This window comes from Gossypium arboreum, chromosome 11, assembly GCF_025698485.1.
Source record: "Gossypium arboreum isolate Shixiya-1 chromosome 11, ASM2569848v2, whole genome shotgun sequence".
Classification (NCBI taxonomy): domain Eukaryota; kingdom Viridiplantae; phylum Streptophyta; class Magnoliopsida; order Malvales; family Malvaceae; genus Gossypium; species Gossypium arboreum.
The window spans coordinates 53,355,987-53,381,180 of NC_069080.1; the positions used below are offsets into that span (position 1 = coordinate 53,355,987).

Sequence of the window (25,194 nt, forward strand, 5' to 3'; positions counted from 1 at the left end):
GTGACTCAAGTTAGTAGTGTAATAGCCCAAAATTGGGTCTAGTTGGAACAGAGGCCTCGGGACCACAAAATCCGAGATAGAAATAATTATTTTATGATTATTTTGAGGTCTATTTTATGATTGCATGATTGTGTGAAAATTTCGTGAAGAAATTCTATGCATAAAGTGCTCAATTTGAAATTAGGGACTAAATTGAATAAGTTGTAAAACTTGCATTCTAGAAGTTTCTAGTATGAAATTGCTTTAAAATATTAATTAGGAGGTCTTAAATAGAAATTTGATCAATTTATAAGTGATGGACAAAAATTGGACATAGATGGAATTTTTGAAAGTTTAGTAAGGAAGGGCATTTTGGTCATTTGGTAATTAAAAGAAATAAAAAGGAAAATAAAGCCAAAATTGACTCATCTTTTTCATGGAGGCCGAAATTAGCATGGGGAAGCCATGGCTAGGGTTTTCAAGCTTTCCAAGCTCAATAGTAAGTCGATTCTAACCCGCTTTTCAAGTTCTTTACGTTTTGAATCCCAAGAATTTGATTAAGCTTATTCTAGCAATAATTTAAGCTAGGGTTCATATTTGGAAAAATACCCATAGGTAAAATGTTTTTATTTTGTTGTTTTATGATAGAATATGAGGTTTTAAATTATGTTAGACAACTTGTGCTACTCGGTTTTGAGTGAAAACGAGTAAAAGGGCTTAATCGGTAAAAATACCTAATAGTTATAAGTATATGTTAGAGTGAGAATTTGATGTTTCCATAGAAGGGAAAACTGATCAGCGTGTCATAAAACATAAGAATAAGGGATGAAGTTTAATTCCCGAGCCAAGGGGTAAAAGTGTAATTATGCAAAAGTTTAGGGGCAAAATTGTAATTTTTCCAAAGTTTGAGTTAAGGACTGTTTTGAATAGTACATTAATTAAATAAGTAAAATATGATGTTTTAGATCCCGGAAAACGAGATTTGAACCTAGACTGAGAGAAAAATCGAAAATTGGGAAAGTTGGTAAAATGACCTTTTTAGTATCCAGGTAAGTTCATATGTATAATAAGCATTAATTTATGCATGTTTCAATGTAAAATTGATAAATTTATTATGATTTTCGAGATGTTGAAAGTATGTAAGTTGGTATGATAATAATCTGACAATAATGTTGTAATTTATATTTGAAAGTTAAATTTAGTGAATTAATTGAATTATGTTAAATTAAATGATTATGGTGCCAAGCTTATGAATTGATTTAAAAATATGTCTATGGTACATGAAGTGAATTTAATTATCATACATAAATGTGATTTCTATGATTATGGATATTATGGGAAATTGTAAGTTCATATGATTTTTAATAAGGCAATGTGTAATTTAATGTTATTGCCTTGATATTAAATGAGATGTAAGTTTATATGTAAGTAATACATCAATATTACTTGTATTATGATATTTTATAATAATATTGGAAATATGTTTGTGGATAATTACTTGATTGGTGAAATTGTTGTAAAAGAGAGAGAAATCCCGGTTGAACCTTCGGAAAGATTGGATGATACAGATAGTATGTAGCTAGGTCACATGTATGGGGCTGAGTGCACATCATGTGTACAAGAGAGCTACAAGACATTATGATGTAGCTAGGTCGCATGGGTGATACTATGTGTACACCATGTAGACAAGAGAGCTACGGGATATATGTAGCTAGGTCGCATACGTGGTTCCAGGTGAAGGACATCATGTAGACAAGAGAGCTACGAGATAAATTGGCTAGGTCACATGGGTGGTACTGAGTGTTCACCATGTGTACAAGAGAGCAAAACCACCAAGTATCGAGGATTGATCCGAAGTGTTCAACGAGAGACTCGCTATGTATTGCTTTGTGAGTTTTGTGATGAATAAGTACAGGAACTTGGTTATGTGAATGATGTGTTCATTAAGTGACCAGGATGTGGTAAGGTTATAAACAAGTAAGTTATACATGAGGATGATTTTATGGTGACCTTGTGATCATGGGCCTATACTTTTGATGTATGAAATATGGTGAAAATGATTTGTGATATGTATGTTAAAATGAGGTTAATACAAAGAAAGTGTGAAAGAGTGAATTAGCAATAAAACTGTTTTGGACAGTAGCAGTGGCGTGATTTTGAAAAATCACCAAAAATAGTAGAAATTGAATCAGAGACTGAATAAGATATCAAATTAAATCTTAATGCGTCTATTTTCATATAAAAGAGACATATCAAGAAAAGGAGTCCTATATTTTGAGATATTTATGTTTTTGTGAGACTGGTTCAGAATGATTACGTGATCCCCTGTTCTAACTTTGGAAAATCACAAAAATTTGGATAAAAATAATTAGAGGCTTAAACTTATATTTTTAAAATCCCTAATTAGTCTATTTTCAAGATAAATCAACAAGAACATTATCCGAGTTCTGTACTGTGAGATAATTAATTTTTAGTGAAGAGAGGTCAAAACTGTCAGAAAGTGAAACAGGGGAAATTTTAATGAATAAACTGTACTAATTGGCTAAACCAAAAATTATGAAAATTTTATGGTGGAATGATATGTGAGTCTAGTTTCAGGGGAAATTTATGGATCTTAATTTGGATCTCTGTAGCTTGATTTATAAATAAGTAAGTGACTATGACTCGTGTGGACAGTTTTATGTGAGCATTTATTAGTAAATTGTGAAATCGTACTTACAAGAATGCTATATACATTAAGGATGTGGAATGGAGAGGAGGAGGAGGAAAATAAATATATGTGGAATACATGGAAACTATGGTATATAAAATATTGATATAATGAAATAAATGATATGTGTTTATAAGAAAGCAGAAAGAGAATGATATGTATCATGACATGTATATATATATGACTAGTCTCAATGTAATGCTTGTTGGGTATGGAGTTGAATTGAAATGTTTCAGGCAAACATGTTATTTTGCGCATCTGAATTGTGGTATTTTATAAAGATATGATCTAGTTTTAAATATGAATGCTTGATGATTAAGCTGAAGATATTTGGTAAGATGATAATCTTGGTATAAATGTATAAGTGGTACTATAATAAACAAGGTAAAATGAGTATGAGAGACGCATGTATGATGATATACAAATGCTATGTTTGTGGTTTAATTGAGAATATTTAATCATTAAATGAATACCATGTTATATGCTTTTGATTTTGTATAAGTGTGTAAGAGATTAAGGTCGACCAAAGCTTGGAAAATAGCCTAGGTATATTCCACACAGGCAGAGACACGACCATGTGTCTCAGTAGTGTATGGAACATGACTTTGGGACACCCGCGTGTGGAGCCTTAAAGCATGAAATTTCCAAGATTTTCATAAGTTCTCGGTTTAGTCCTGAACCCTTTCTAAAATATGTTTTGGGCTTCGTAGACTCAAATAAGGGACTATGTGTAAGTGAATGAACGTTTTGAAATATGAATGAAATTTTATGGCCCGTATTTTAGTTTAATGTTTGTATGTTTGTCCGGTAAAGCCTCGTACCTTATCCCGACCTTGGGTACGGGTAAGGGGTGTTACAAGTAGCCTCACTAATTTTCACAAGGCCTGGCACACGGGCGTGTCATGTGGTCGTGTAGACAAGTCAATATGTATGCCCTATTTTTACACGGCCTGTTCACACGGGCGTGTGGCCTGTACAACTTTGAAAAAAAAAAGTTTAAGTTTTCAAAAACTTTTGTATGAGCTCAATTTAGTCCCGACCCCTTTCTAATACATGTTTAAGGTCTCGATGACCTGTATCAAGGACTCTATGGTAATGTTTGACTATGATTGTGAATGATGTATATGAATTGTTCATAAAATGTTTCGATTTGTCCAGTAACGCCTTTAACCCTAGTCCGGTGACGAATATGGGTTAGGGGTGTTACATGACAGGTTGTGTGAGCAGCATCGTGTAGCTACGTCTTGACTAACAACTTGTGTGACTGAGATCGTTGATAGCTCTAGTGTGAGCAATAAATATGATATGAGATTTAGTTGCCTTTAGGCCATAATATTGGCACTTCAGGTGTAAGATACATTGAGTTGGCTTCGAGCCATGATATTGGCACTTTGGTCCGAGTTTCCCGAGTATCCGATAGTATTCCAAATGGTTCAATGGGTAAATAAAAGATGTGATTGTGTATGAGATTGATACGAGATGGTACAGGTATGTACATATATAAGATTATGATTGAAAATGTGAAAGGTTTGTTAGTTAAATGAATTACATGTTGATATGTTCAAATTGATGATTTTTATATTCATGTTAAGATTGAGTTTATTTCATACTAGCTTACTAAGATATAAAGCTTACTTTGTTTACTTTTCCATGTTTTATAGTGACTTCAAAGCTAGCTTGGATTCGGAGATCGTCGGAGACTTTGTCACACTATCCTACTATCAGTTTGGTACTTTCTGTGGTTATGTTTTGAGTATATGGCATGTATATGGACTTTGGTCATTTTTATATATTTGGCAATGTGCTGTGCCATTTGAAATGGCTTGTAAATATCTATATTTTGGTTTGTATATATAGCCTTGAGTGATGGCTTATTTTGGTATGTTTGAATCATGTATTTATATATATGTATATGTGGTTTGTGTGATGTTTTGAAAGTTGGACATGTGATGCTTGTGGATAGTTAGCATAATAGATATCTAATAGCCAAGTTTTGATTGATTAACATGCTTGAGAAAATAGATCAAAATGATGCATAGTTGATAATAGTCATATTGAGGAATTGAGGAAGTAAAGTTTGGTATATATGTAAAATGGAAGTATAGAATGTGCATGATTTACATTTGAATTGGCTAGTTTAAATGCTTACATATGCTATGTGTTGGTGCCAATTGATGTGGTGTAGGTACATGCTAGTTTGGGTGGAAAAATAGACTTGGTAAATAGCCTATTTTTGTCCCACGGGCAGAGAAATGGGCGTGTGTCTCAGTCGTGTGTGACACACAGTTATGTTACACAGCCGTGTGTCCCCTGGTGTTGAAATTAATATCAAGTCAGTATGTTCTACACGGCCTCACATATGGGAGTATGACTTAGCCGTATGGCATAAATCAGTATACCCTATAGGTTTGGCATGGCCTAGCATACGGCCTGGCACACGGGTGTGTATGGCCATTTTTAGGGCACACGGGCGTGAATGTTGGCCGTGTGACCCAAGCCAGAGTGTTACACGAGTTTGGACACGGGTTGGGACATGACCATGTGCTTCCATTTCGAATGTCCACACGGCTTGTGACACAGGCGTGTCTTTGGCAGTGTGAGACACACGATTGGGCCACATGGGCGTGTGTCCCCTGTTTTGAGAAAAAATTGTAAGTGTTCTAAGATTTTCCAAAGTTATCGATTTTATCCCGAGCCACCCCCAATGCATGCTTAGAGCCCCATAGGCTCATATTAATGACATAATGTTTGGTTGTGAATGAATTGTATTTGAATTGACTATTCGTATGAGAAATGTATGTTTAAATGTGTAATAAGTTTGGCAATCCTCCGTAACCCTATTTCAGCGTTGAATATGGGTGAGGGGTGTTATAGTTATAAGATAACATTTACCACCATTTGATGTCGGATTGATATGGCTGCATATATCAGAATGAACCATCTCCAGCATATTCTTTGCTCTCCTTGATTTTCCTTTCGGAAAGTGGTCTCAATGTTGTTTGCCAAAACACGCAATCTTCACAAACTTGAAAAGGACTTTCAATTTTAGGAAGTCCAGTTACCATGTTTTTTTGCTTTAGCATTTTTAAACCACCAAAATTTGGGTGTCCAAATCAAAAATACTATAGCCATGTTTCATTTTCATTCTTACTGAAAAGCATGATTGAGCGGCATTTTTGGGATATAAAGGGAACATCCAGTTTGTTGTCATGTTTACTTGAGCAATTAAGCCCAATTTTTGTATCTTGAATGCGGAACTCCATCTTTGATAAAAATCACATATCTCTTCTCTTGAAGCTGACCAACACTGAGCAGATTAGTTTTCAAATCAAGAACAATGAAAACATTGGAAATATCCTAAGTAATATTCTCCTTGGTGTGGATTTTCACATTGCCTTTACCCAAGACAACAACTTTAGAATTGTCTCCAAATGAAACAATGGTTTGAAATGCTTCATCTAATTCAAAAAACATCATCTTATCTCTACACATATGATTGCTGCAGCCTGTGTCTAAATAACACTAGATTCTGGTGAATTTCTTCCTTCACATGACATGCCATGAAGAAAGAAATTTCTTCTTTCTTGTCTTTTTCTGCAAAATTTGATTTCGTACCACGATTTCTGTTAAGACTATTTCTACACTCTGATTTGTAATGACCATACCTGTAACTTCTGTAACATTCAATATTTGACTTGTCTACAGACTTTTGCTTGTAACCATATGAATAGTTATGGTCACGACCTTTTATTTTTCCTCTAGAATGAGTAGAATAATCTTCATTTGCATTGTGGTGCTCCTTCTTATCCTTCCATCTTGGTTTCCTACCCTTAGGACCTTTTGGATTAATTGTCTCCATCAACGCCTGTTCTTATTTATCTTGCTGAACAATCTTTTGTTCATGAACCAGCAAAGAACTTTGTAGTTCATCAAGTGTAAAGGAACTTGTAACAGCCCAATTTTGGGCCTTGTCGGAACAGTGGTTTCAGGAACACAAATCTGACATAGAAAAACTTGTATTTATTACATTTTTATGGTCTACAGTTTTATTGAATGAATTTGTGAATATTTCATTAAAAAATGTTGACGTTTGAGCACTCAATTTAGCAAAAAGGACTAAATTGTAAAAAGTGTAAAACTTGAGTTCTACATGCTAGAGGTGTCTAATTGCTATGAAATTTTAAATTGATGGTCCTTAGATGGTAGTTAGACCATTGTTAAGTTTTTGGACAAAAATAGACATGGATTAGGTGAAATTTCATGTTTTATAAAAGGACATTTTGATAATTTGTCAATTAAAGACAAAATAAGTAAAATAAAAGCAAAATTTAGTCCATCTTCTTCTTGCTTGGCCTAAAACTGAATGGAGAAGATATAGCTAGGGCTTTGCCACTTTTAAAGCTCGATTGTAAGTCTGTTTTTGTCCCATTTTTAATGCTCTTTACATTTTTGAAGTCGTTATCACACGATCTATCTATTTCTACCATTAATTTGAGAAATGATTAAGGTATAGGGTTTGACCCATGTTGGATATGTGTGTATTTTGATGTCTAATGCTAGAAATGTATGTTTGGAATATGGTAAACAACTTTTGCTAGGTGATTTTTGATGAAAATGTCAAAATGACCTATTTGTAAAAAGGTTATAAAATGTGTGTAAAAGTGTGATTAAATGAAAAATGTGGACTATTATAAGCATGAAAGAGGTTTTGCTAGCTTGGGAATCGAAGAAATTGAATCCATTTCATTTTACGAGCCTAGGGACAAAAGTGTAAAAATGTCAAAGTTTAAGGACAAAAACGTAATTTTGCCATAGTGTAATTTTTGGGCTGAATTGAACAATGTGAATATTAAATGAGTTAAATTTATTATTATAGATCAAGAGAAACGAGGTTCAGACCTAGATCGAGGGAAAAACAAAGTGTTCGATGATTAGGTCCCATTTCTATTATTTTTGTACCGAGGTAAGTTCGTATGTAAATAACGCATTGTTTTAATTATGTTTTAAATGATTTATTATTGTATGAATTGTGATGACCCTTGACGTATTTGACAAAGTTTCGAGAAGCATGAAATCCCGGTTGAACCTTAGGAATAGATAGGATACAAATGTCATGACATTAGAGTTATTGAGATTTACGTGTAAGACCATATCTTGGATATGGCATCGATATGAGACTTCATGTAAGACCATAGCTGGGCTATTGGCATTGATACGAGATCACATTTAAGACCATATATGGGATATGGGATTGGTACGATACCATGTGTACGAGACTTTCGAGTATCCTTTAGTATTCCAAGTGGTTCAACGGGAAATTTAACGAGTATGTCAAAGATAAATTGTGTGAAAAACCAATTCGAGATGACTCAAGTATATAAGTAAAACTCATACGTAATGAGCTTGTTATGTGATGAGCCCTTGGTAAGGTTATGATTTAGTAAGTTGGACTATAAGATTTATAATAACATTTATTGTAATATCCTGATTTTGGGCCTAGTCAGAATAGTGGTTTCGTGACCACAAAATCTGAGATAGAAATAATTATTTTATGATTATTTTAAGGTCTATGATATGATTGCATGATTGTGTGAAAATTTCGTGAAGAAATTTTATGCATAAAGTGCTTAAATTGAAATTAGGGACTAAATCGAATAATTTGTAAAACTTGCATTCTAGAAGTTTCTAGTACGAAATTGTTTTGAAATATTAATTAGCAGGTCTTAAATAGAAATTTACCCAATTTCTAAGTCTATGGACAAAAATTGGACATGGATGGAATTTTTGGAAAGTTTAGTAGTAAGGGCATTTTGGTCATTTAGGGGTAAAATGAATTAAAATACAAAATTAAAAGCCAATTTTGCTCATCTTCAACCCCATGGCCGAATATAGCATGGAGAAACCATGGCTAGGGTTTTTCAAGCTTTCAAGCTCGATTGTAAGTCCGTTCTAGCCTCGCTTTTAATGATTTTTATGTTTTGGAGTCCCTGACTCGATTAAGCTTATGCTAGCAATAATTCAACCTAGGGTTCATATTTGGAAAAATACCCATAGGTGAAATTTGTGTATTTTGGTGTTTTATGATAGAATATGAGGTTTTAAATTATGTTAGACAACTTGTACTACTCGGTTTTAAGTGAAAACGAGCAAAGGGCTTAATCGGTAAAAATACCTAATAGTCATAAGTACATGTTAGAGTGAGAATTTGATGTTTCCATAGAAGGAAAAATGATCAGCATGTCATAAAACAGAAGAAAATAGGCTGAAGTTTAATTTACGAGCTTTGGGGCAAAAGTGTAAATATGCAAAAGTTTAGGGCAAATCGTAATTTTGCCAAAATATGATTTTGGGTTAATTTGAATAATGTGAGTCCTAATTAGACTATATTTTAAATGATAGAGCAAGGAAAACTGAAATTCGGGCTAAAATGGAAAAATACCAAGTTGTGGACGAAATGGTAAAAGTAGTAATTTTCGCATACGAGGTAAGTTCATGTGTAAATAATGTAGCATAATTGTTAATTTTAAGTTATTGATGTTAATTATATGATATGCTGATTTTTTTATCGTGAAATATTATGCTCTGTGGTTAATGTTGAGTAATATGCAAATTATGTTTACTACTTGATAAATATGAATTGCTACAGAGTATCAGTTCCGATATTCTATGGAAGACGGCAATGTGATATTGAGGAAAAAAGCCCGTTTGAACCTTAGGAATAGATTAGGATACAAGTGACATGTCACTAGGATGGTTGAGCATCCGAACTCGTTGAGTTGAGTCCGAGTTCACTTATGGATGCGAATGTCCGAACTCGTTGAGTTGAGTCCGAGTTCGTGAAATGTAACTAGGCATCCAAACTCGTTGAGTTGAGTCCGAGTTCACTTATGGATGCGAACGCCCAAGCTCATTGAGTTGAGTCCGAGTTCACTTAGGGGCGGGTTACATGATTTCTTGATTACATATGAGGCACTTATGTGCAAATTATCCGTATCCGAAGTTGTATTCGATGTGTTCAACGGTGAAATTTCTAGTGAAATGAAAGAACACTTAAGATGCAAGCGACATTTTGGTAAGTGTTGTGAAATGGACACTTTGGACAGGTATGTTCTTAACCCTCGGTTGATAATAGATACAACAACGATAAGGTAGTAAGATGATGAATGATGTTTAGAAATATGATATATGTTTTGGTGATACCATGCTAAAGTTGTTTGGTATATTTGTATTGTTATGTTACTTGTTATTTACATATGAACTTACTAAGCATTTATGCTTACTCCTCCTCTTTATTTACTGTAGTTTTGAACAAGCTAGCTCGGGAATCGGGACGGTCAAGGTTCGATCACACTATCCAAAGGACTTTCATCCGGGTAAATGGCTTGTAAAACTTAAGTATGGCATGTATAGCAATATATTTATTTTGTGCAAATAATTTTATGATATGGCCATGATTGGTTGAGAAAATGTTTGATATTGATAAGTCATGGTGATGGTTAAATTTAGATCATGTTTGATATCATGGAAGTTTAACAGGTTATCTAGTTCATAATAACTCATGAAAAGATGAAATTTGCCTTAAAACAGAATATTGCAGCAGCAATGACATGAATTTGAAAAATCACTAAAAATAGTATAAATGGAATTAAATAATGAATAAGTTATGGAATTGAAGCTTGATGAGTCTATTTTCATATGGATGAAGCGAAACAGGTATATGAGCTATATTTTATGAGATGTTTAAATTTTTGTGAAATAGGGCCAGAGCGATTTCTGGATCCTCTGTTCTGACTTTGGAAATTCACAATAAATTTTACAAGATAATTATAAGTCATGCTTTATATGTACAGATTCCTTATTGAGTATAGTTTTATTAGAGACAAATGGTATAGTCATTGAAGCTCTGTACAGGGAGATATCTGATTCGTAATACACAGAGGTTAGAGTAGTCAAACCCTGAAATAGAGGAGACTTTAACTAATAAACTGTACTAATTGGCCCTACCAAAAATTCTAGAAAAAAATCATTAAATAGATATATGAGTATAGATTTAGGGAAAATTTACGGATCCTAATTTTGAGTTTCGTAACTCGAGATATGATTTTTCTTGTAAATGTGACGCGAGTAGCTAGAAAGCTGTGAATGTAGAAACAAAAGATTTGAAGTTCTTAATTTGATAAATTATGTTCGGTAACTCCTCAAGCTCGACTCCGGTGATGGTTTTAGGCGTGGGGGTGTTACATTTATGTTAATTTACCTCATGTTAATTGTATGTTAAATGTGTGTTTATGATGCTTATTATTTGCATAGGAACTTACTAAGCTTTATAGCTTATGCCCCTTTCTTTTCCCTTGTCTTATAGTGTCACCAAGCTAGCTTGGATTTGGGGATTGTTGGAGACTCCATCACACTATTAACTGATTATTTTGGGTACCAATGAATTTGGAATTTTGAGTTATGGCATGTATATGGACTTGGTCATTTTGTTATGTGTCATAATTGATTTGGCCAAATGTGTTGACTTATGTTGGTTGATAATTTATTTTGTAAATGGCCATTGAAATTGGCTAATATTGATTTAAGTATATATGCATATGATGATCTTTTCATGGATGGGGAAATTTACATGGTTTAAGTTGATAAGTATGTAATGTTCGAATATGATAAATGGTAGCATGTGAATGATGTGCGGATGTCATGATTATGGCTGAATTGGTTGAATGTAATATCTTGGATTGGTGCTATGTTTTTTTGTGTAGGTGTGTGCATAAAAGGGTGACAAAATAGCTTGGTAAATAGCCTTGTTTTTGTCCCCACTGGTAGACACACATACGTGTGTCTAGGCCATGTGTAACACACGGTCAGCATCATGGGCGTGTGATCCGGCCGTGTATCCCCTACACCTTAATTGTTGCAAAATAGAATGCTTAGTATCGAGCACACGGGCAGAGACACGGGTGCGTATCTCAGCCGTGTGGATGGCACGGCCTCTAACACAAGCGTGTGCCCTATCCGTGTTAAGTCTACTCGTATTTTATGAAAATTATGAAAATTCAATCGACCACACGGCCTACGCACAAAAGCATGTGCATTGGCCGTGTGACTTCAATTTTTTCTTGGGTGACAAACAGATAGTTACACGGATTAGGCACACGGGCGTGTATGACCACACGGGCTGCCCACACGGGCGTGTCCCAAAGCCACACGGGCGTGTGACCCTTGTTTAGTGAAAAATTTCTAAATGTTGTAAAATTTTCTAAAGTTCTCAGTTTAGTCCCAAACCACTTCCAATGTATGTTTTGGGCCTCGTAGGCTCGTTTTAGGGATGATATGCATGTATATGAAAAGTGTTAAATTTGGATGGAAATTTACTTCTCGATTTTGTATGATTACTTGTGTATAAGTCCAGTAATGCCTCGTACCTTATTCCAGCGTTGGATACGAGTAAAGGGTGTTACATCTATTGGTATAAGAGCTATGGTTTAGTCGATTCTCAGACTACCATAACGTGTGTTAGGGTCTAGCTATACATGTCATAAATGAACTATGATAGTGTGATGACTCTTAACAATTTTAAATTGTGTTTTTGTATAGTAAACAGATCCCAGTTGAGCTGAGGCTGATGGCGTTGAAAGTAACGTGCTAGCTCCCACTCAAGGTTCAGTGCTGTCTGATAGTGGACCTCCTATTGTTAGTTAGGGAGAAGGGGGTAGGGAAGCCTTTCTCTATATAATGAATGAGTGGTATACGGAGTTTGTTCGAACAAATCCAAATGCCTAACCTCCTTCACCCCCACCTATTCCTCACAGGTTCCCATAGCTCCACAAGGTATGGAATTTGTAAGAATGAACAGGCCCCTGGTTGATAAGATCTAAAAACATGGAGCTGAAGATTTCAGGGTTAATGTGAATGATGATCCCGAGAGAGCCGAGTTTTGGCTAAAAAACTCTATTAGGGTATTTTATAAGTTGTCTTGCACACCGGATGAGTGTTTAAAGTGTGCCATCTCACTATTAAGAGATTTTGCATATGACTGGTGGAATACACTGGTATCAGTGGTACCAAGAGAAAGGGTTACATGGGAATTCTTTCAAGAGGAGTTCTGAAAGAAATATATTAGTCAGTGGTTCATCGATCAGAAACATATGGAATTTCTTGAGTTGAAATAAGGTCGTATGATAGTGACAGAGTATGAACGAGAATTTTTTAGACTTTGAAAATATGCTTGAGAGTGTGTTTCCACCGAGGCTATCATGTGCAAGAGATTTGAGGATGGACTGAATGATGATATTTGTGTGTTAGTTGGGATCTTAGAACTAAAAGAATTTGTGGTATTGGTCAAGCGAGCTTGTAAAGCCAAAGAGTTGAATAAAAAGAAGAGGAAAGATGATCTTCAAGCTAGAGATTCAAGGAAAAGACCTATGAGTAAGTCTGATGATCGCTAAACTAACTAAAAATTCAACTAAGGCAAGCGCACCTATTGAACAGTAGTATAGTTAAGGTGAGACCGGAAATATTGTATCCACAAGAACTAAAAGTACTAGTAATTACTATCTTTTTATTATCTAGCCTAAGAATTGAAGGGATGTTTTCTAAACTAAACTTAATTATCTAATTAACTAAGAACGCGACAGAAATAAAAGTTGGAAGAAATTCTTTAGAAAATCGATGGAGAAGAAAATACCCAAGGAAGAAACCACCTAGACGTCACTTATTACTTCTTAATTAGACGATTTATTCACTTGACTTAATCCATAGAAATCCCTGATTTATGTTATTATCTCTCTCGAGACTAAAAACAACTGACTCTAGGTTGATTAATTGAAATCTCTTTCTAATTAAAACCCCTATTGTCGCATTAAATCGACATTTGGATTCCCTTATTAGATTTGACTCTAATTCGGTAGATTTATGTCGTCCTATCTCTAGGATTGCATGCAACTCCGCTTAATTATGGAGGATCTACTCTTAAACAGGGAGTTTTGCTCCACTGAATAAACATATCAAAACTTGAATTAATATCTTGAAATATTAAAACAAGGATTAAATATCACACATAAGAATAAGAACAAGTATTTATCATATAATTCAAATAGTAATAGATCCTTCTTAGGTTTCAACTTCCCTAAGTATTTAGGGAATTTAGTTCATAAAGATAGAGGAAAAATTGGGACAACAACAAAACATAAATAAACCAAAGAACTTCTAAGAAATTGAATGAAGATCTTCAGTCTTGAAGGAGATCCTGCTTCCGAGCTGATGGCTGTTCTTCAAGTATTTTCTGCTTTCTACTCTCCGTCCCCCCTTGATTCCTCCTCTAGGGTGTTTTCATAGACTTTGAAATGCCCAAAATAGAAAAACTTAGCCTTTTTCGAGTAGAATTAGACATGAGCTCGATAGGGACATGACCATGTGACACGGTCGTGTGAACATGCTCAGGCTGTGCGTAGTTCTAACTTGGTCTAATGTCAACATGGCCATAACACACGGGTGTGTGGCCTACCCGTGTGTCATACACGAGCGTGTAGATTACCCATGTGGAAGTGCCTTTTTGGCCCGTTTCTTCCTCTTTTGGCTATCCTAAGCTCTCTTGAATATAAAACATGAAATTAAAAGATTAGGAGTATCAAATTCATTAAATCTTATAATAATCCTTCCACAAATATGTCAAGCATGGGGTACAAATATGTATATATTATGGTTTGTCAAATATCCCCACACTTAAGCATTTGCTTGTCCTCAACCAAAATTCTCAACTCACAATTAAAATTTATTCTTCTTAACTTATAATTCTCATCAATAATGATTCAAAATAATCCATAAATAATCATACATTGAGAATTCAACTAAAAGAACATCAAAGTTTCAAACAATCCAAGTTGAGCATTTTAATCATAAAATTATAGATATCTCCCCTTATCTAAATAATTACCTTTAATTCCAAATTTTCAAGAGTCGACATCCTCACTAAAGGTTCACTCAAATCACTCGAAGTATTTAAGGTTCACTAATTAAGCACTCAATAGTCAAACATGAAAAGTTATTACCATAGGCTTGCATGAAAATCAAATCTCCACCACTATAAATGAGATGATACATGAATCAAAAGGTCTTTAACAGGGTTGTAATGGGGCTTGGGTTAAAGGTGTGGATATAGGTTGAAAAAGAGGGTTAGAATTGAGATTAATTTAATAAATTATCCAACTTAGAAGAATAAAGCTAATTACTGAATTACAAACAGGTGCCAAAAATAAAACTTTCTAAAATGAAGTGAGCTTTCCCTCAATATAATAACTTTAACTTATCAAATCCCTTTAAAACAGTATGTAATTGAATGAATATAAATATACGTTTTTTTTTAGAATAAGAACACTAATGGAGAGTACATAATAATTCAGCAACTAAAATAGACAGAAATAGTTAGGTAACTAATCAAATCAAATTCGATAAAAAAAAGAGTCAATAAAAAAAGAAATTCTTAATGAATCAAAAAGGGTTTAGTAATGGATTAATCATTAAGGGGAAAATCAAGAAACAATAGTTAAGGCTCAAGAGGGTTCACTAGGGGTCAATTATGTGGGTAGGCCTTTTATGGGGTAAATGGGTTGAAACCTAAGTGCCTTTATCATTTTAGTATATCAAATCAAAGGTGTAGTCTCGACATGTATAAGCGATGCAAGTTCTAGAATAGCCAATCAATATTGACACACTCATAACCAATAAAATAATTGAGCAAGGAAGATAAATGCTCTGAAAGGCTCAAAATCTCGCAAAAATTATGGGTATTTGATGTTAATCCTGTAAACTTAGAAATTTAAGATAATACCTTAATTTAGGGAAACAACCTAGCAATTTTAACACTCAAAAGTCAACTTATCATGCTTGATTCTCTATTTCCTAAAAGTTAGATGATCAATACACAATTACCTATGTTTTGATCCAAAACATATCAATAAAAATTATGATTTAATCAAAATTCATTCTAATAGTGATATGAAAAAAGAATTACTTGGGGATTAGACAAAATTCAGGGGTTTTCTGATAATGATATGACTAACCTCCCCACACTTAAGATGTACATTGTCCTCAATGTACAAAGATAGATAATGACAACATAAGCATAATATCATAGAAAATGGGGAGAAGTGAAACTGCCCTGAATTTGGATGTAGTCCTTGAAAGAGCAAAAGCGGGTTTAGAGACATTGGAAATGATGTGCATGTGACATTAGACAGAGGTGAAAGTGGTGGTAGAGGTTGGGTTCCACAATCACAAGACCAAGCGAGGAGGTTATCGTGGTGGTCGGTGTCATGGTTGTTATGGTCGTGGTCGAGCAGGACATGGCAGTCGTGGATTCTCTTTTCCCATAGGCCTGTTTGTATATTCCTGAGTAGCACCAATCGACTGAACTGTTTGACACTGTGATGTCACCAGCAATGGTTTAAAGTATTATATCAATGGGGTCGTTATGGTTACTCATAGAGAAACAACCATAAAATTGAGATATTCAAAATATATTAATCAAAGTCTTTTTAGAACATAAAACTGGAAATAGAAATAAAAATAAAAGAAAAATAAAAAAAAGGAAAAGCAAAAATAAATGGACTCAAAAGTCCTCGTCAGCAGCTGGATCGTGAGGTGGTGGTGTTGGAGGCGAAATATGGAAATGTTGACAAATTTGCTGTAGAGTTGCCTCTATGTTGTCAAATCGCTAAGTGCAATATTGCTCAAATTGATCCAGGTGGGCAGAAATTTCTGTCAATGAAGCAGCCGCATAAACTGGTTAGTGACTCGGTGGTGGCTGAATAGTTGGGTCCTCATGAAATGAAGGGATATCATCAGGAATATCCTCGGGGTTATCTTCATCGGTGGCTTGTGCTAGTCGGTATTGAGGAGGATCGAACCCACGATGATGCCCTATCATCCTCATATGGAGGATACTTTGGATGCCCTGTAGGGACATGTCGATAAGTGTGAGTGATGAGGATTGTGCCGATGCGTTCAAGAGCCCAAAGTGTCAAGCTAGACGAGTCACATATAGGCCAACGCTAATGATTCCCTTTCGGTGTCATTCTGTCTGATGGCGAAAGGCAAGGGTGATTTAGTATGCAAGATTAGAAATATGCCCTTGCCTCATGCTTCATAGAAAGTATGCATTGTGAGTGTTAACGATGCCAGTGCTCTCTCACCACCCTGTTAAGGTGTGGGCTAAAAGGGCATGGAGGTAGTGCACTGCCAGAGAGAGAGCTGATGCCTTGGAGTGGCTGGGATCATAGATGCCGGTAGCAGGCATAAGGGCTTCCCAAGAAGAGGAAGGTGCATAATGGATGTAATGGTGGAGATGGGAAAATTGTCATCCTCTATAAATTCTTCAGTATAAAGTCCCAGGGCCACTCCGAATTCTGGGACATTTAATTGTCGCATTAGATTACCGAGACAGAATTAGACTTTGGCTGGGTCATCGTACTCCGCCATAACCAACTGTAACTGAAATGTCGAACAAAGTTCCAAGGTGAATTCCAGGTACGTTGGCTAAATAATGTCAAAGAAGTAATCCCATGGAGAGGTAGCGAGGAGGGCCCGAATCGAATCTGCTAAGTAGACCTGCTCTAATGAAGCCCAATCGATGAAACGGCTCACAGCAAGGGGTTAGGCACGTAGAATCTGAAACAATTCCTCCTGAGGTCCTGGTGGAATTTAGAGGAATGGATGGTGTATCTCAGTGGTGGGACCCGAGGAGGTCACACCTGATCCCTTTCACTTTTTAGAAGCGGGGACGACAGTTTTATTGCCTCTTGTGTTCGTTATAATTTCTTGCAAATGTAACCACATGACTCGTATCAACATAGTAACCAAACGAATAAGAACAAACATCCAAATGCAACTTAATCAGGTAGACGAAATAAGTACAATCATAATACCTAGTAAAAAAACTAACTAATTAAGTACTAAATATATAAGCAAACTACAAATTTACTCAACAAAACGAATGGCCCTAAAATCTATGTATCATATTACGAGCCTCCAAAGCTTACTAAATCAATAACTAAGGAAGAATCACAAAAGCATTAAAGCAATAGTAATAATAATAAATAAGTCAAATAGGAAAAAAAATAGAACATTGATAAAGAACTATGCGTAATAATAGTAATAATCAACATAATAGGGATGATTAAAATAATATAAAAGAGTTAGAGGTGCGAGAGAGGAAACCAAGAGAGGTGGTCGATGGTGGGGCACGGAGGCGTGCGACGGCACTTGGTAGTCGGGGGAAAGGAGAAAAAGGGGAAAAGAGGAAAGGATCAAAGAGGGAGAAGAAGGAAAGAAGAGAAAAAGAAAAGAAAGGGGAAGGAAAAATGGAGAAGGAGAATGGGGTGGTTGAAGAAGATAGAGGAATAGTGAAGGGTGAATAGTTAGTTTGTATATGTATGGGGAGAAATTAGGGTTAGGAGAGGGGAATAAAAGAGGGCCATAGTCGTGTAAGCCCTGTTTTGGGCCACACGACCGTGGCCCACGCCCATGTGGTGTGCTCCTAGCCCATGTTTTTCTTGAAATTTTAAGTCATTGTCGCACACGGTCCCTTAGACACGCCCGTGTCCCCAGGGCATGTGGTGTTCACGGCAGCGTCGCACGGCCGTGTGCACTTTCATTCGCTTCTCCCAAACCCGTATTAGGTACACCACACCCGTGTTCATGACTTGTGCTTATGGTATGATTATTTGAGTCAGTATCGCACATGGCCTATGGACAAGCCTGTGTTTCTATGCCGTGTGGCCCACACGGCTGCATCGCACGACCATGTGGTGATTTGTTCACTTCTCCCACGCCTGTGGTAGGTCCAACACGCCCATGTCCAGTAATCAGGATTGCACACAGCTTTCGGGCATGACTGTGGCATCAGCCCGTGTTGTATTCTGACTTTTTAAAAGTTTCAGTTGTTTGTGCAAGTTCCCACACGGCCTCAAGCACATCCGTGTTCATGACCGTGTGACTTCCACAGCTGCCTTGCACGATCGTGGTGATTTAACACATGTTGTGCCTCTGCTGATTTTTTTGGGGGAATTAAAGTGCAGTTTCACCATCTAGGACACGCCCGTGTCCATTAGCCGCGCGGTGCACACGGTCGTATCACATAGACATGGCTATTTATCACAGCCCGTGTGTCATCCAATCTTGGGGAAAATGTTTCTCTTGTTTTAGCACGGCCATGGGCATGCCCGTGTCTCTTACCTGTGGTGATCCCAAGGCCTAAGGCATCCCCGTGTGCTAGGCCGTGTGTGCCAAGAATACCTGCAGTTAGATTGTATAAAAGAAAAATGGAAAACAAACTAAAGTTACTTAATGGGGTTAGTGTTCAGGTTGCCTCCCGAGGAGCACTTATTTAGAGTCTAAGCTCAACTTTACCTTGTGTGTATGTTTAGGAAGGTTCGTAGAGTCCATTGACTTTAAAATGCTCACCGTTATAAAGTTTAAGACGATGTCCATTTACCTTGAAAGTGCATTGGGTTGGGTGACTTACCTCTACTGTGCTATATCGAAAGACAGTTTGGACTACGAAAGGACTTGACCATCGTGATTTAAACTTCCAAGGAAACAATTTGATCCTTGAGTTATATAGTAGGACAAGGTCTCCAACTTCAAATTGCTTGTGTTGCTTTAATCGAGCATTATGGCGGCGCTTTGTTGCTTCCTTGTATAATCGTGAGTTTTCATATGCATTAGCTCGCCATTCATCTAACTCATTCAGCTGCATCAATCTCTTTTCACCTACGAGTTTAGGATCAAAGTTCAGAAATTTTATAGCCCAGAATGCTTTATGTTCTAGTTCAAATGGTAAAAGGAAACTCTTTCCATAAACAAGTCTGTAAGGAGATGTTCCTATGGGGGTCTTAATAGCAGTTCTATAGGCCCATAAACCATCATCTATTTTCTTTTCCCAATCCTTCCTATGTGACTCTACAGTCTTTTCTAGGATACGTTTAAGCTCTCGGTTTGTGACTTCGACTTGTCCACTAGTTTGAGGATGCTAAGGAGTAACTGTTCTATGGTAAACTCCGTATTTCTTAAGGGTTTTATCAAATTGAGCATTACAAAAATGAGTACCCCTATCACTAATAATTGTTCTAGGTGTTCCAAATTGGGAGAAGAGTTTCTTAAGGAACCTCACCACCACTCTAGCATTATTAGTAGGTAAGGCTTGGGCTTTCACCCATTTAGACATATAATCAACAACCACTACGATATATTTATTTCGAAGTGAGCTAGGGAATGGACCCATGAAGTCAATACCCCATACATCAAATATTTCACACGAAAGCATCACGTTTAGAGATATTACCTGTTCGTTGCCATTTATCACAAGAAGTAACATACCTGTTGCCGTCTTTGAATAGTGTGGGCCAATAAAAACCTGATTCGAGTGTTTTATGTGCGATCCTAGTCCCGCTGTAATGTCCTCCAGTCAGTTTTGAGTGGCAATGTTCCAAGATTCTAATTGCTTCTGACTTTGTAACGCATCTTCTAATGACTTGATCTGCACATATACGAAAAAGAAAAGGATCTTCCCAAAAGTAGTTTTTCACATCAGTAAAGAAGCGTTTCTTTCACTGATGTGTCAACCCTTTTGGTGTAACGTTAGCAGCTAAATAATTTGCAATGTCTGTGAACCAGGGTTCCTCGGAGTCAGATATAGCGAAGAGTTGTTCTTCAGGGAACGAGTCATTTATCTCATGTTCATCAAGCTCCTTGAGATGTGGGTTTTATAATCTAGATAGATGATCTGCTGTAAGATTTTCTGCTCCCTTCTTATCTTGAATTTCTAAATCGAATTCCTGCAACAATAAAATCCATCTTATTAGTCGAGATTTTGCATCCGTTTTAGTAAGGAGGTATCGAAGAGCTGAATGGTTAGTGTAAATGAAAACTTTAGATAATATTAAATATGGTCTAAATTTATTGAATGCAAAAACCATAACCAACAATTCTTTCTCAGTCGTCGTATAATTTTCTTGTGCGGTTGTCAATGTTTTGCTAGCATAATAGATCGGTTGAAAGTGCTTATCTTTCTATTGTCCAAGAATCACACCCACAATTGGAGCATTAATTAATTTATCTTTAAGCGTATTAAATGCTTCTAAACATTCCTGACTGAAATTGAAAGGCACATCTTTTTCTAGTAAATTCATTAAAGGCTTAGCTATTTTAGAAAAATCTTTAATAAACCTTCTGTAAAATCCAGCATGACCCAAAAAACTTTGAATAGACTTAACTGAACTAAGGGGAGGTAATTTCTCAATAGTTTCAACTTTCGCTTTGTCAACCTCGATTCCCTTGCTAGAAATTTTATGGCCTAACACAATCCCTTCACGAACCATGAAGTGACATTTTTCCTAATTCAGTACAAGGTTCGTTTCCTCACATCTCATTAGAACTCATTTTAAATTTTCAAGGAAAAGATGGAAAGAGTTACCGAATACCGAGAAGTCATCCATAAATACCTCCATAACATCTTCCACAAGTTTATCAGAAAGGGCCAACATGCATCGCTGAAAAGTAGCAGGAGCATTACATAATACAAAAGGCATTCTTTGATAAGCAAACGTATTGTATGGACATGTAAATGTCGTTTTCTCTTGGTCCTCAGGAGCTATTGGGATTTGGAAATAACCAGAGAGACCATCTAGGAAGCAATAGTACATATGCCTAGATAATCTTTCCAACATCTGATCAATGAATGGTAAGGGAAAGTGATCTTTTCTTGTGGCATCGTTCAATTTCCTATAGTCAATGCAAACTCTCCATCCTGTGACTGTTCGCATTGGAATTAATTCATTCTTCTCATTGGCCAAAATAGTCATGCCTCCTTTCTTAGGAACAACCTGCACAGGGCCCACCCAAAAACTGTCAGAAATAGGATAAATAATTCCAGCATTTAGAAGTTTAATTACCTCAGCTATTACAACTTCTTTCATTTTAGGATTCAGTCACCTTTGAGCTTGCACACAAGGTTTATATTCATCTTCCATTAAAATATTATGTGTGCAAAAAGAAGGGCTGATCCCTCTTATGTCAGAAATCTTCCAAGCTATGGCTCTTTTGTGCTCCTTCAACACTTGGAGTAACTCATCCTTTTCGGTTGGCTATAAATCTAAAGTAATAATCACTGATAATGTAGAATACTTCCAATAAACACATATTCTAAGTGATTTGGTAGTTGTTTTAATTCCAATTTAGCAGGTTCTTCAATAGAGGGTTTTAATTTTAATTCATTGTTTACCCCAATACCCTCATAGCTCTTCTGTCTCAATGAAGACTCATTAGAATTTAGTTCAGCTTTTACCTTACCTATAGTAGAATCATCATCATTTACCTCATCTCCTTGGGCAAGACATAATTCCAACATGTCCTTATGTACGATTTCCTGTAAAGAATCTTGAGTAGCATGATCAATAGAATCAATAAAATAACATGAGTCAACTTGTTCCCTAGAAAATCTGATGGCATCATAAATTTTAAAAGTACTCTCTTTGTGACCTACCCTAAGCACAAGTTTACCATCACCCACATCAATAACAGCCCTAGTAGTGGCTAAAAATGGTCGACCTAAAATTAAAGGCACCTCAACATCCTCATCCATGTCAAGCACAACAAAATCAATAGGGAATATGAATCTATCTACTTTTACAAGTACATCCTCGATAACACCCCTAGGATATTTAACAGATCTGTCAGCTAGTTGAATACTTATCCTAGTAGGTTTTGGTTCCCCAAGGCCAAGTTGGTTGAACATTTTGTAGGGCATCAGATAATGTTAGCGCCTAAATCAACTAGTGTCTTCTCAACATTTAAACTACCAATTATGCAGGAAATAGTAAAACTTCCTGGATCTTTCAGTTTGGTTGGCAGTTTATTTTAGAGTATGGCCAGGCACTCCTTGTTGAGTTCCACTGTAGACAATTCTTCAAACTTCCTTTTATTTGTTAAAAGCTCTTTCAAAAATTTTGCATATGTAGGCATCTACAAGATAGCTTCAACAAAAGTTAAGTTAATATGTAGTTGTTTAAAAAGTCCAATAAATTTACCAAATTGTGCATCCATGCGGTCTTTCTTCAATTTTCCTGGATACGAGATTGGTGGTTTATATTCCTTCAGTATCGGTTTTTCACTTATTTCAGGTTTCACCCCCTCTTCCTCTTTTTTATCAGCTTCTTGAGGCAACTTCTTTTCAGATCAGCTATCACTTTTCCACTCCTTAGGGTAACTGCTTTCACGTTCTCTTTTGGAATGAGTTCAGTGTTGCTAGGTAAAGTCCTTAGTGGTCTCTCTGAAATCATCTTAGCCAGTTGTCCTATTTGATTCTCGAGCCCTTGAATTGATGCTTGCTGATTTCTAAGTGCAGTTTCAATATTCTGAAAATGAGTTTCTACTATTGAAATAAACTTTGTCATTATCTCCTCAAGGATCAGCTTTTTCTCTTGCTGGTAAAGTTGTTGTTGGAAGCCTGGAGGGGGTGGTGGTCTTTGATTCCCTTGGCCTCCCCATGAGAAATTTGGGTGGTTCCTCCAACCTGCATTGTAAGTGTTACTGTAACGATTATTTTGAAGTCGAGGATTATTACCCATATAATTCATTTGCTCGTTCTTCATGTTAGGGCCATAGGGTGGATATTTTGAATTGCTCGTTCCACCTCTGTTTGCATCGCACTGCATTACTGGATGAACCTACATAGAACCGTAAACCATCAATTTTCTATTCAAAAGTTCTACCTTATTTGAAAGCATAGCAACTGAATCGACATTAAAAACACCAGCTGCTTTTGTCGACTTTGTCCTCATGACTTGCCATTGATAATTATTTAGTGACATCTTTTCTATGAACTCATAAGCTTTTTCAGGTGTCTTATTATTGATAGTTCCACCAGCAGGTGCATCGATCATTTTTCCGGTGAAGGGATTCAAACCGTTGTGGAAAGTTTGAACCTATAGCCAAAGAGGTAGCCCATGGTGAGGGCACCTTCTCAATAGACCCTTGTATCTCTCCCATGCATCATAAAGTGTTTCTAAGTCCATCTCCACAAAAGAAGAGATATCATTCCTTAACTTTTCCATTTTGGCCCGCGAAAAGTATTTGAGTAAAAATTTTTCGGTCATTTGTTCCCAAGTAGTGGTTGACCTTCGTGGTAACGAGTTTAACCATTGTTTAGCCTTATTACTTAATGAAAAGGGAAATAACTGAAGGCGAATGGCATCATCAGAAATGCCATTTATTTTGAAAGTATCGCAGAACTCTAAAAAGTTGGCCAAATGAGTATTTGGGTCTTCAATCTGCAGACCATCAAACTAAACAAACAATTGAATCATTTGTATAGTGTTAGGTTTCAGTTCAAAATTATTTGCAACAATTGTAAGTCTAACAATACTAGATTCAGCCCCCGTTAAATTAGGCTTAGCATAGTTGTACATAGTAGAAGGAGCAGAATTCTGATTCACTGGATTTGCGGCAACCACAGGAGGGAGCAGTTGTTTTGATTTTCAGCCATCTTATCGGTTGTAGTATAGATATTGTCCACTCGCTCTTCCTCTATGTATTTTAGACTTCACCTTATTTCTCTTTGGTTTCAGCGAGCTGTGCTTTTGATCTCACTGTCAAAAAGCAAAGGTCCTGACGGGTTCCTCCTAGTTATAAACTAGAGACACCTGCCAAAAGCAATTAGAAAGAAAAAATTTAAAAAGAACAATTAAACTAAAAAAAAGTAAATTTCAATAAAATTAAAAATGGCTAATGTAACGCCCCAAAAATCCCGGAACCCAAAAATCCTGAAATCCTAAACTTTTTTTGTTTTCGGCTTTGGTAAAAATTGTGTTTTATGTTCCTATCCATGTGATAATTATAGTAGGTCTTAATTAAGGTTTGAGTTCGAACCTAATAATAAATGAAATTATAGTTTAATTATTAAAAGAGTCAGGGTTGGCAAGTAGTTGGGCTTTTAAATAAAAATAGGGGAAAATAGCATCAAAAAGCCTTGTAGAGGAGTGGCTATGTGACGCCACTTAGGGAGTAGGGAGGTGGCGTTAGTAGCTAGCAAGGAAATCCAAGGTTCAAATCCTAGCTTAGTATTTTAGAAGTTTAATTTTGGCGTTCTAGAAGGATGGATGTGGTGTGAAGATGGACTCTAAGGGAGTGTTCAGAAGAGAAAATTAAGGAAAAGATCAAGGGGTTATTAGGGAGAAAAATGAGGAGATGAGAAGGGAGAAGTGATGGAGCCGAATTGGGAATTGGGTAAGGAAAATTCAGCTATAAGGGCTATAAATAGGGGCCAAATATAGGGTTTCTAGGCTACTATTGAAATTGTTTTTCAACTTGTTGCCAGAAACCCCTTTCTCCAAAAGCCGAAAACCCTTTTCTTTTCAAGATCCAAAAGCCAAAATCCCTTTTGTTTTTCTTTCTTTATTTCCTGCCAATTTCTATTCTTCTCTACACAATTTTATTTGTTTCACTTAGCTGAT

At 36.1% G+C, this 25,194-nt stretch overlaps 1 non-coding gene across 1 annotated transcript; it reads left to right on the forward strand.

Moving 5' to 3' along the window:
* Positions 1-23,683: 23,683 nt before the first annotated feature.
* LOC128284873 (small nucleolar RNA R71) lies at positions 23,684-23,790 on the forward strand. Its single transcript, XR_008275293.1, has one exon. It is a non-coding gene; the product is annotated as a small nucleolar RNA R71 (small nucleolar RNA).
* The last annotated feature ends 1,404 nt before the right edge of the window (positions 23,791-25,194 follow it).